At 34.0% G+C, this 10,826-nt stretch overlaps 1 non-coding gene across 1 annotated transcript; it reads left to right on the top strand.

Annotated features, from left to right (window-relative positions):
• The first annotated feature begins 10,319 nt into the window (after positions 1-10,319).
• Positions 10,320-10,471, top strand: LOC132275822 (small nucleolar RNA snoR137). The gene has a single exon (XR_009470767.1). It is a non-coding gene; the product is annotated as a small nucleolar RNA snoR137 (small nucleolar RNA).
• The last annotated feature ends 355 nt before the right edge of the window (positions 10,472-10,826 follow it).

The following is a 10,826-nucleotide window of genomic DNA, read 5'->3' as shown; positions in this document are numbered from 1 at the left end:
GCAAGAAAGTACTTTGGTTGCTCCCGGTGTCCATAGGGGCATGGATGCAAAGTTCTTTAAAATTATTTTCTTTTCTAGGGGTATTTTTCGTAAATATCTTTTGAAGATATTTTATTTCAGGGGTTTTTAAGAAAATATTTTTGGAAGATATTTTCATTCTGGGCCATAAGTGCAGTTTTCACTTTTTGGAGGGGCCATTGTGCAATTAATGAAAGTTACTGCAAAATATCTTGTTTTGAGCCTGGATTCTCGTACGGGATTCATTTTCACATTTCGTCGAGTTGTGTACTCTTGGAATTTCCTCCTGGTCGATGTTTTCCAGTTTCAGGGTTTCTGGCCCTAGTTTTCGCCAAACTTGCTTTGGGTATAATTTTCTGCTCAGGACTCAGTTTTTGACGCCGTTTCTTCCGTTATTCATATTTTATCATTTTGAATCTTTTTCGTTCACAAAGTTTTGCCATTTGAGCTCGTCTGCTCAAATTTTACTTTTTCGGACCCGGCAAGACCCGTTCGGGGCACTTTTTGAGATTTCTATAAAAGGGGGGGTGAGATATTTCATTTTTCATCTTCTCCCCTCTTCGTGCACGACCTGGAGCTCCCATGGCAGCCCAAGGGGTGCTGCCATCTTCTCTCTCCTCTTTTGGTTCACTTTTCTTTGATGGAAAGTCTTCGGCCTTAACGTTTGTTGTTCCCCTCGCCGTGCTCTACCTTTCCCCCTTATTAGAATTCAGTTTTGACCATTTCTTGAGTTTGGTTTTGAGGTCAAGTTATGATTTTCATGGGGCTTCTTGCGGATTCTTGTTCACAGTGTTGTCCCCGACAAAACCTCTCGGTATCGTCGAATTCGGAGCACTTTTATTTTGGTGGGCCTTTGGGATTTTCATCTCAAATTGAGGTAGAAGATATTCTAGGTTTAAATTCTTGTTATATAGCATGCTTGTGATGCTTATACTACTTGTTTGCATTATTAAATATAAAATCTAGAGATTTTATTATTTATTTTTCTTATACGAGATCTAATTTTTCCGGTTACTCATGACTTGGTTTAAACATGTAGCATAATTTTATATTGCCCCTTGATATGCTCATTGTCGTGTATTAAAATTGGAACATTTGAATAAGTATTAAAGATTTTATTTAATATTTATCTTAGGTGAAAGATTAATTCACATGGCTTTAACTAACTTGAAATTAATATGTGTTAGCATATTATATTAGGCCTTAGCATGCTCTTCAACATAGTTGAATTTGAAAGAAATTGGAGGTGTTTTGAAAATTAGTAATTATTAATTAATTTGATTAATTAATTTGCCCCGAGTGCACTATTCACTCCATTCGAATTCCGACTTGATATTCTTGATCTACATGCCATATAGTTTCACATATATTTGATTTAGAATATTCGGTGAGGTTTTGAAACCTTTCATTTAATTAATTTCCTTGTTTAAAATTTAATCCTCATGGTGATATATAACTTGGAATTGAATTGTGGCATGCTAGAAAATTAAGTTTTGGTGTGGTTATTCACATGTATTAAATTGGGATTAATTGCATGAGAATTGTAACTTTTAATTTATATTTAACTTTAGTGAAAGGTTAAATCACATGGTCTTAAATTGAATGAAATAAACTTGTAATGTGATATTACATTAGTTCTTGGCATATTCTCTAAGATATGTTAAATTGGGAGCATTTGGTTAAGTTTAAAAATCTAGAGATTTTAATTAAAAGAATTAATTAAAATCTATTTTGTGGTCCCATTAGCTTAATTAAGGTTTTAAATTGATATTTGTATTGGCCATGACTTGTTTACTAGTATATATTAATTTGGGACTATTAGAAGTTGTTTTAGAATCTTGATAATTAAATTAGCATGATTTAATTAAAGTTCTACTTTGTTGTTCCAACAACCTAATTGAGTTTTAGAATGGATATAGGTGATGACCATGTCATGTCCTTTAACATGTACTAAATTGAGGTTATTTGGAATTGAATCGGAATCTAGAGAATTTAATTGTGTTTATCTATTTAAATTCTATCAATTTGCTCCATGATCTAGTTGTGTTTTAGAAGTGGTTTCTACATTCAAATCATGGACTTAGACTTGTTGTATATTCATTTGGTTATGTTTTGAACATTGGATAACATAATTGCTATGTTTGTATTCGTGATAATATATTTTCCTTATTGAATATATTGTTGCCTTGTGTAATGATTTGCACACTTCATGTTTAACATCTTTCATGCATAGCTTGTAACGAATCGCACACTGAAGATTCGACATTCATCATATCATATTAGTTGTGGATTTAGAGCATGTATTGTATAGGTTTCCAAATTTGGTTGTGCTTAGTAGATAGTTGATTATCTTGCATATTCCTGTTGATATATGCGTTGTTGCACAACTTGTTGATTTTGGAAACTTGGGGATGTCGTTGTTTGACTATGGCTAGGACGTGGTTCTAGTATGGGGGATAGTCCCTCTATATATAGTCTAGTGCGCACATAGGGAGGTTACCCATGGGCTAGTAACCCTAAAGTAACTATGTTGTCGGTCTGATCCGGCGTGACGTCCGAGTATCCACTTTGTTTGATTTCGCATTTCATTTTCAAGTTGATAACTAGATGATGTTGTAACTTGTTGTTTCTTATTTGTCGTTCCATTTTAAGTTACAGGATGTTAACTTTGCGAAATTGTGCTTTATGCGTTGTATTGGAAGTTCCAATGTTGGTTAAATTGCATCGATATTGAAAATCGTGTTTTGACGTTCTAATAAAGCTTAGGATTGATCCTATTGATTCATTTATAACATAGACGTTAGGTGGCATGAACCACTACTGTTATTTTGTGCTTTAGATTCTAAGTTGATGGCTTTGAGAACTTAAACCTTGTTGCATTGTATAACATGCTCTTTTGTTGTTGAATTGCATGGATAATGTGATTCTTGTTAACTTGTATTCAAATATGCTTTTGTTATATTGTATGGATTACTCTAGACCTAGTTCAATTGTATTGAAAATGCAATTCATGTTAATATATGCTCAAGCATTCTTCTTGTCATGTTCTTTAGATTATCTCAACCATGATTCGTTTCATACACGTATGTATGTCATGATTCTTGTTACTTAGACTCTAAGGTAGCTTAGGATGCTCCCCGAGTCTCACTTGGACATAGACGTTAGGTGGCATGAGCCCCTTTAACATGTTTCACCTTAAGGTGATAAATTTGTAAAATGCTAGGTCGATGCATGCTCATCTCCTACGAGTAGCTTTATGTTACTCACCCCTACGATACTGGGGTATCTTTCAGGTACAAAGACTTGGTTCGTGAAGCCTAGCATTCCTTGGATGTCGAGTAGCTTTCAAGTTTCCATTTCATGCAAATGTTAGCATGAAATGTCATTTTGTAGACTTATATGTCAAAATATGTATGTTTGATTCCATGTATCTAATGTGTACTTAAGTACACTCCTTTTAATGTATTTGATATGTATGAGATAAGGCCGGAGGCCAATGACATGTATATTGTATTCTATATAACTTTTTAACTTCATGAAATGTTATGAAAAACTTGAAAAATCGCAAGTCATTACTTCACCACGGTTGCATCGGGTGTGGGAATTCCATTTTCATTCTTTTATAGGGTCTTATTAATCTTGTATGAAGTGTGGCCAAGGGCCAAACGGTCATTTGATCTCGTTTTACATATTTGGATTCCATGTTTTCCATTCCAAGTCCATTTTTGCCTTTTTGCCCGTTAGGGGGTCGGATTTTGCATCGGCTATATTTTTAAGCTATGGACCATTGTAACGCGTCTAAATAGGTAAGTTACGTTTGCGTGCATAGTCGTTTCCGGGGAAAACCTCATCGTTTGTGTTTTGAGCCTCTTGTGAATTCATTTCGCATTTTTTTTGCATATTCTGATCTAGGGGCATTATAGACCTTTCACCTCAGTTGTATTTTCTTCTTTCGACATGGTCGCTTAGAAAACATGATTTTAGGGGGGGTTTCTTCTTCGTGTTTTTCCAGAAAATGTCGTCTTGGTACCGGAAATCCCTCGTGAAGTTTCAGCTTCCAGTTTTGATTTAGCAGCTTTATGACCCTCTTGTTCAGTTCTGATCTAGGGGCATTTTGGGGATTTCACAGTGAGTTTTTTTCAATTCCGTCCATGCTATCGGGTAGAAAACTCGATTTTAGGGGGGGTTTCTTCTTTGTGTTTTTCCAGAAAAACTCGTCTTAACCTCCGTTTTAAGCCTTAGTTCTGGGCAGATCAAAAAAAAAATGTAGCAGCAGCCAAGGGCTGCCACCAGCCATGTCTTTGGGCACCGGCATGCACGCCGGTGGGCTCGCGTATGGGCGCCGTGTGCGCCATGGCCCCTCGTCGGGCCGCCGCGACGTCAATTCTTCTTTTGGGCTTTTCTCCTTCGTCCGGACTCCGATTCAAGTGAATTTTTTTTTGAACTTGACTAATTTTTCGCTGTCTTTCTAACGGTATGCTCGGTTGTACCTGGTTCTTCTTAGATAATTACCAGTTTACCCTTTTCGCTTTAAGTGCTCGTTTTTCTTCGTCATGCTGTTTCTCCTTCGTTCGGACTCCGAATCATGCGATTCTTGAGTCCATCTTGATTAGTTTTTCGTTGTCCTTCCAGCGGTGTGCTCGGTGGCACCCGAATCTACAGTTTTCAGAAATGACTATTTAGCCCCTGGGGGCTTATTTGTCATATTTTCGATCTTTTGCTTCTGCATCAGTTCTTGTTGAGTTCCACGACCTCATGGAAGGTCACTGTGACTTCTTAGAGTCTTTTTTTCTGTTTTCGCTTCCGCATTCGGATCTATTATTGGATCATCCTTACGGTTCATCACAGGACACGCTGGCATAAAAAACCAGGGTCGTCTCACACACACACATATATATATATTTCAGCCTCCCCAATAGCCTCCATCTCGTTCTCAGCCTTCCTCTCTCTCTGCAACTGTAAAAATCAAAACCCATATCCATATATCATTTTCGATTGTTAAAAAAATCAAAACCCATATCTAATCAGTTTCCATCACCCGTTGTTCCAGTTCGGTCGCCGTTCGCAACAGTTCATCCGGCTGTCTCTTAACTCTCTTGCCCCTTCTGTAATTTGTTCCATTTCTCTCCAAATCCCTCCCAATCCTTTCTTTTCTCTCTTATTCTTCCCATCCAAACACCTTAATCACTATCCTTTCCTTTCTTCTCTCTCCAAATCCCTCTAAATCCCTCAATCCAAACGAAACCTAAGAGTCTCTAAAATGAAAGCGAAAGCATTGAGTAACGAGTGGGTGCTTGCCCATTTATCTAAAAGGTTAAGTTATTAGGTAGTGGTGCATATATACTCATTTATACACATTTTAATTCCCATATAGTTCCGATGTGGGACAAGTCCCACTTATAACATTATGCCCCACCCGAATCTGGGCAACGTCTTCGTTGCGGTCAGGCCACCTGCCTACCCGGGATCTAGACCCGACGCCATACGGGCCGGGCGTGACATCAGATCAAGAATTGAGTCTTGTTCTTATACCAACTGTAACGGGTGGTCGCTTGTTCATTAATCCAAAAGCTTAAGCTATTAAGTAGTGTTGCAAACCTACCTGTTTATACACATTTCAATTCCCATCCATATCCGATGTGGGACAAGTTTCACTTGTAACATTTAGTGACTATATGATGGATTCGACCTAGACCTTTGCTAAACATTGAAAAAATATACTTTAATGTTTTTCGAAGAAGAAAAATATTTTACGACCTTTGCTAAACATTAAATATATATTTATATATATATTAACCGAAGAAGAAAAATATTTTCCGAACAAGATATATGGAGCCAAAATTTTGGCATTTTATCCAATCAATAATATTGATTCCTAAAGAAACGTGGGTTGGTTAATACCAGTTGTGCAATGTATTTTCTGGTAATCGTTATGGTCGCAACCAAACTAAAGGTGTAGTCCAAAACAGACAACTGCTTGTCGAATGGTGACAACCCTAGTTTTGATTGTATGCAAAATACAGAAACATACACTCTATTTTAATACATGGATTAATACGATTTTTTTTTTTTTAAATACCAATGAATTTACACTTTTGCCCTATTTTTTAAGCACTACAACTTAAATCATATATATATATATATATATATATATATATATATATATATATATATATTCATGACAAAAATGTTAGGGGTTATTGGTTAGAGGGGAGGGGGAGCGTGCAAAGCTCAAATACGGACTCTTACATACGAGAGCAACTCAACTACTCGAGCAACACGATATTTGCAATTTAAATCCTAAATATAATTATCAATTTCCTTTTTCATATTTTACTATTTTATTTGGATATTTTAATGTATTTTACTCTAAAACATATTTATATTATTTAGGGTGAACTACATTAAACACCCCTTTTATATATTTTTTTGGCCAAAAAACCCCCCTCAACTATTCAAGGGGGACGTTAGCTAAAAGACAACTAAAATAAAAATTGACATAAATACCCATTAGGTTTAAAGCGCATCTTGATTTTTTTTTATTTTATTAAATAAGCTAAACGACAACATTCATAGAAATTAACATTTCTATTTTTTATTTTTATTTTTAATATTTTAACATTTTACTAGAGTGTCAAGTTCACATTAGTCACATGGAAGGAATAGATTTTTTTATAGAAAAAAACTATTTTGAAATATTAAAAAAAAGAAAAAGAAAAACATGTAGGCATAAATAATATTAGAAAAAAAGGGAAAAAAATTTAGACATTATTTCTCATAGTATCCCTTTAACAAATCTGTATAAAATGAAAATCAATAAAAACCAAAAAAATGAATGCACAATATAATTGTAAGATATATATATATATATATATAGTAGATAAATTTCAAGAAAAAACCCAAATTTATATAGGTCTAAAGGCCAGATGAAAATATAGTATAAATAATATTTAATGGTATATATTATATTTACCATTATATATATATATATATATATATATATATATATATATATATATATGATGGGTAAATAAAAGAAGTTTAATATGAAGAAGAGTACGTGCTGCTGCAATGGTGGAAGATATGCGGCTAAAAGTGATAATGGAGTAGATATATATATGTGGGGGTATATTTAAATAGGTACATAGACTTTTTTGTTGTAAAAGTAAATGAGAAAACTCAATGTCCAATCAGTTCCATTTCAGCTAACTTCCGTCAGTTAAATCACCGAAGGGGGGGGGGGGGGGGGGTGAAACGCAGATAAAAAGAGGGGCTTAATGCAGTTCACCCTTTTATTTATACCCAATATTATGTGAAAATTTGATAGGCAAACTCAACTGTTAAAGGCGTCTCGAGTTACTTTCTTTAGTTTTCAGGTTAGAAATTCTGGTCATTGAGACCTAGACTAAGGGCTTATTTGGTACGCGTTTTCTTTTGGCGTTTTTATTTTAATTCGAAACAAAACAAATATTTTGTTGTATAATGATAAGTACTTAAATGTTGCACATTTCAGCACCTAAACTAGGGTATTTTAGTCCTTACATCTGTCTTATTTTCATGTTTTAGTTTTAATTTATGTTTTTGTCAATTTCAAGTCAATAAGGTTCAAACGGACTAATTTTGGTTCACTAAAGCCTTTTTGGAGTCAAGTAAAGACATTCGGAAAAAGTTCAGAAAATGGCAAAAAAAGGTCGCAGCCCATTGCTCGTATAGTGTGCTTATTCTTCAAAAGTGGTCAATTCTACCTTTCTCGGGCCTTTGACGATGTTCCTAAAGATGAAGAAGCAAACCAATTATCCCAGGGCCAAAATGGAGCTAAATAAGGTGTAAAAGGAAATTCCAACTCTGGGGGATCGATCCCCCAATATTCACAGAACTAAAAATGCCCCTGGGGGATGGATCCCCAAGGCTGGGGGATCGATCCCCAGCACCTGGAAACATTGCGGGATTGATTTTTAATTGGCTATGGGATTTTATTGTTTTAGGCTTATTTTGTAACTTATTGGTCTCCAGTAAGGCTTATTTAAGGAGACAATACCCATTAGTTTTGGGGGGTGATTTTTATTTTATATTATTAGGTTTTATTTTTCTGTATTGTGATATTACATTCTCTCTGGAAAACACGAAAAGAAGGAAAGCTAGGGTTCTTAAGAAGAGTTCAGAGAAGAAGAAGAGGAGCCAGATGAATTAAAGGATGGAGCTTGTTGACATCTTGCATCCATCAACCATGAGTGGCTGATTCTTCAATTTAGGGCTGGATAAACCCTAAGCATGTAACCTAATTCTTAACTTTTAACTTTGGGGATCAATTTATGTAATTTTTGTTATAGCCTTGAAATATATATTAATTCTTTCATTTGATTGTCTATATCAATCTCATATTGTCTTATATGTTTTTGATTGATAATTAATTTTTACACTTGATTTCTTTGTGAATTGAATCATGTGATGGCTATGTATTGTATTAATTTGATGTAACTGTGTTCCAATTTGATGGAAATTACTTATATTAGATGGGTTGTACTACAAAATTAGGTTAATGTCTAATTTAAATAATTTAATTTCAGGTTTGATTAGTTTAATTTAAGGTAAATTAGTTAATTGCAATTTAATTATTAGGTAAGTAGACAATCCATACAATTGTTTGAAATCCATACTTATTGTTACAATTACATATCTTCTAGATTAACGTGTGTTAAATTTGTAATTTGAATTGATGAATCATGCTTTGAATTAGTGAATTGCACTCTACTTAGTTTAATTGTCATTAGGTAGTTGATTCATGCTTGATATTGATGGTTTACACTTTTCATTGCAATTGTTAGCCACATATAGATTACATAGTATTATTTCCCCAATTAGTTGAAAGTTAGTGAGTTAGGGAATGTGTTTAGTGGTAAATCCTACACGCTAAGTCTCTTTCCAATCTCTTAAACTCTATTTCTTTATTGCAATCATTTAGTTTAAAATTAGTTTTATCACAAACAAAACCCTTTTTAGCAATCACATAAGCACTAAAGTAGAATTCAATTTCAAAAAACCTATAATTGTTTAGATCTCTTGGGACGATCCTTGCTCGCTTCATACTCCATAGTATAAGTGTTTAGTGATTTTATAAATTATAAAATATGGTGCCCACTTGATATTATTTCAAAACCTTAAGTGTTGTGCATTATTTTGTGCACACACTTGGTTGCACCATATAATGTTTTAAATAGCAATCAGAAACATCTTTGGTAATGTTTATTTGTTGTAAAATTTTTTGAAGCAAAAATATGAAAACAAATGGGAATTGTTAGCTACGAATTTTGGTTAAATTGTATCATAAAGGCTAATATGGTAAAAACTGGAACATAAAGGCCAATATGGTAAATTTAACTACAATTTGCTAGCCTATAAATAAAAACCCTAGGAAATAACTACTCTTTTGCTGTGTTTGGTAGGAAGGAAGAAAATAGACGGAAAAAATGAATTTCCTTTGTTCGGTAGAGATGATACACGGAAAGAAAGGAGAATAGGAAGGATGACATATCCTTCCTCCTGTACAAATTTTCATCCGCCCAAAAACGGAAGGTAGACAAGTGGACTATTTTAGAAGTTTTAAATTAAATACTATCCTAAATTATATAAGTTTTAAATTGCAGTACTATCCTCTATAGATTACAATATTATAAATATTATTTGATATAATGGTAAAAACAATTAAAACTTTCTGTTTCTTTCTCTTTTAACAAACATAGTAAATTATGAGTTTATTTTCTTCTCTTCTATCCAACCAAATAAAAAGAAGAAAATACATAATCTCTTCCCTAGGAATGTCTCATCCATTCCTTCTTCTCTCTCTTCCACCCAATTTTTTTCTTTCCTACATTAAAAACAAACCCTAATGCCATTCAGTAGAAGTTAAGAATTGGGGCTCAGCTACTCTACTTCTCTCCATCACTTGTTTACTACTATTGTTTTATCTGTATGTATTTTATTCTATTGTTTTTGAATAGTATTCATAACATTTTCACATTCAATCGCTTTTGTGAGGCATTGTGTTCGTCGGTCACCGACTCACCGATGGACGTGTCAATGAGAGCGTAAATTGTTGTCAACATCGACCTTTCTTTTCATAGGAACTACGTACGACTTACATCGACCTTTCTTTTCATAGGAACTACGACTTGTTTATGGTATCGTAGTTTTGTGGTTGGGTTGTGAAATCTTCTGTTTAATATCTAACATCTCATTCATATATATATATATATAGATATATAGTATATAGATTTGGGTTTGATGATGATAATAGAAAAAATGTTGCTTCATATGGTGAACTCTCTATATTATATAATAAGTGAGGGATGTTCAAGTTTCCGAAGCATAAATTAATTGGGTATCTTTGCCAGTTTTAAACAGTTGATGTATTACATTACCTGTTGCATCTTGCTAACTATCTGCTGGTAAAAATTCATTATGGGTATACACATATTATATACTTGGTTGTAGTAACTGGAGGAAGAAACATGAGTACATGACCTCTTTGATTCCTAGCTCCGCCCATCTGTATGCATATGGCGTTGGCGGCCCACCAATGAAAATTTTGAATAAAAAGCAATTTAATCTCATCATTAGAGTAATGGCATATGGATACTAATTATGCCCCAATTTTTTATTTATTTATTTTATTTATTTTATTTTTTTTTTTTTTTTTTGTGGAAGGAAATTTCCCACCTATCACAAGACATCACATGTCAATTAAAAAGAAAGGGCCAATACTGATGTGTTAGGAGGACCAGGATTAACTTGGACCCAAGCCTTAGAAG

This window comes from Cornus florida, unplaced genomic scaffold (genome assembly GCF_030987335.1).
Source record: "Cornus florida cultivar Cherokee Brave unplaced genomic scaffold, ASM3098733v1 CherokeeBrave_3.0.0_Hap2_Chr09, whole genome shotgun sequence".
Classification (NCBI taxonomy): Eukaryota; Viridiplantae; Streptophyta; class Magnoliopsida; order Cornales; family Cornaceae; genus Cornus; species Cornus florida.
This window is presented reverse-complemented; position numbering and strand designations above follow the sequence as displayed.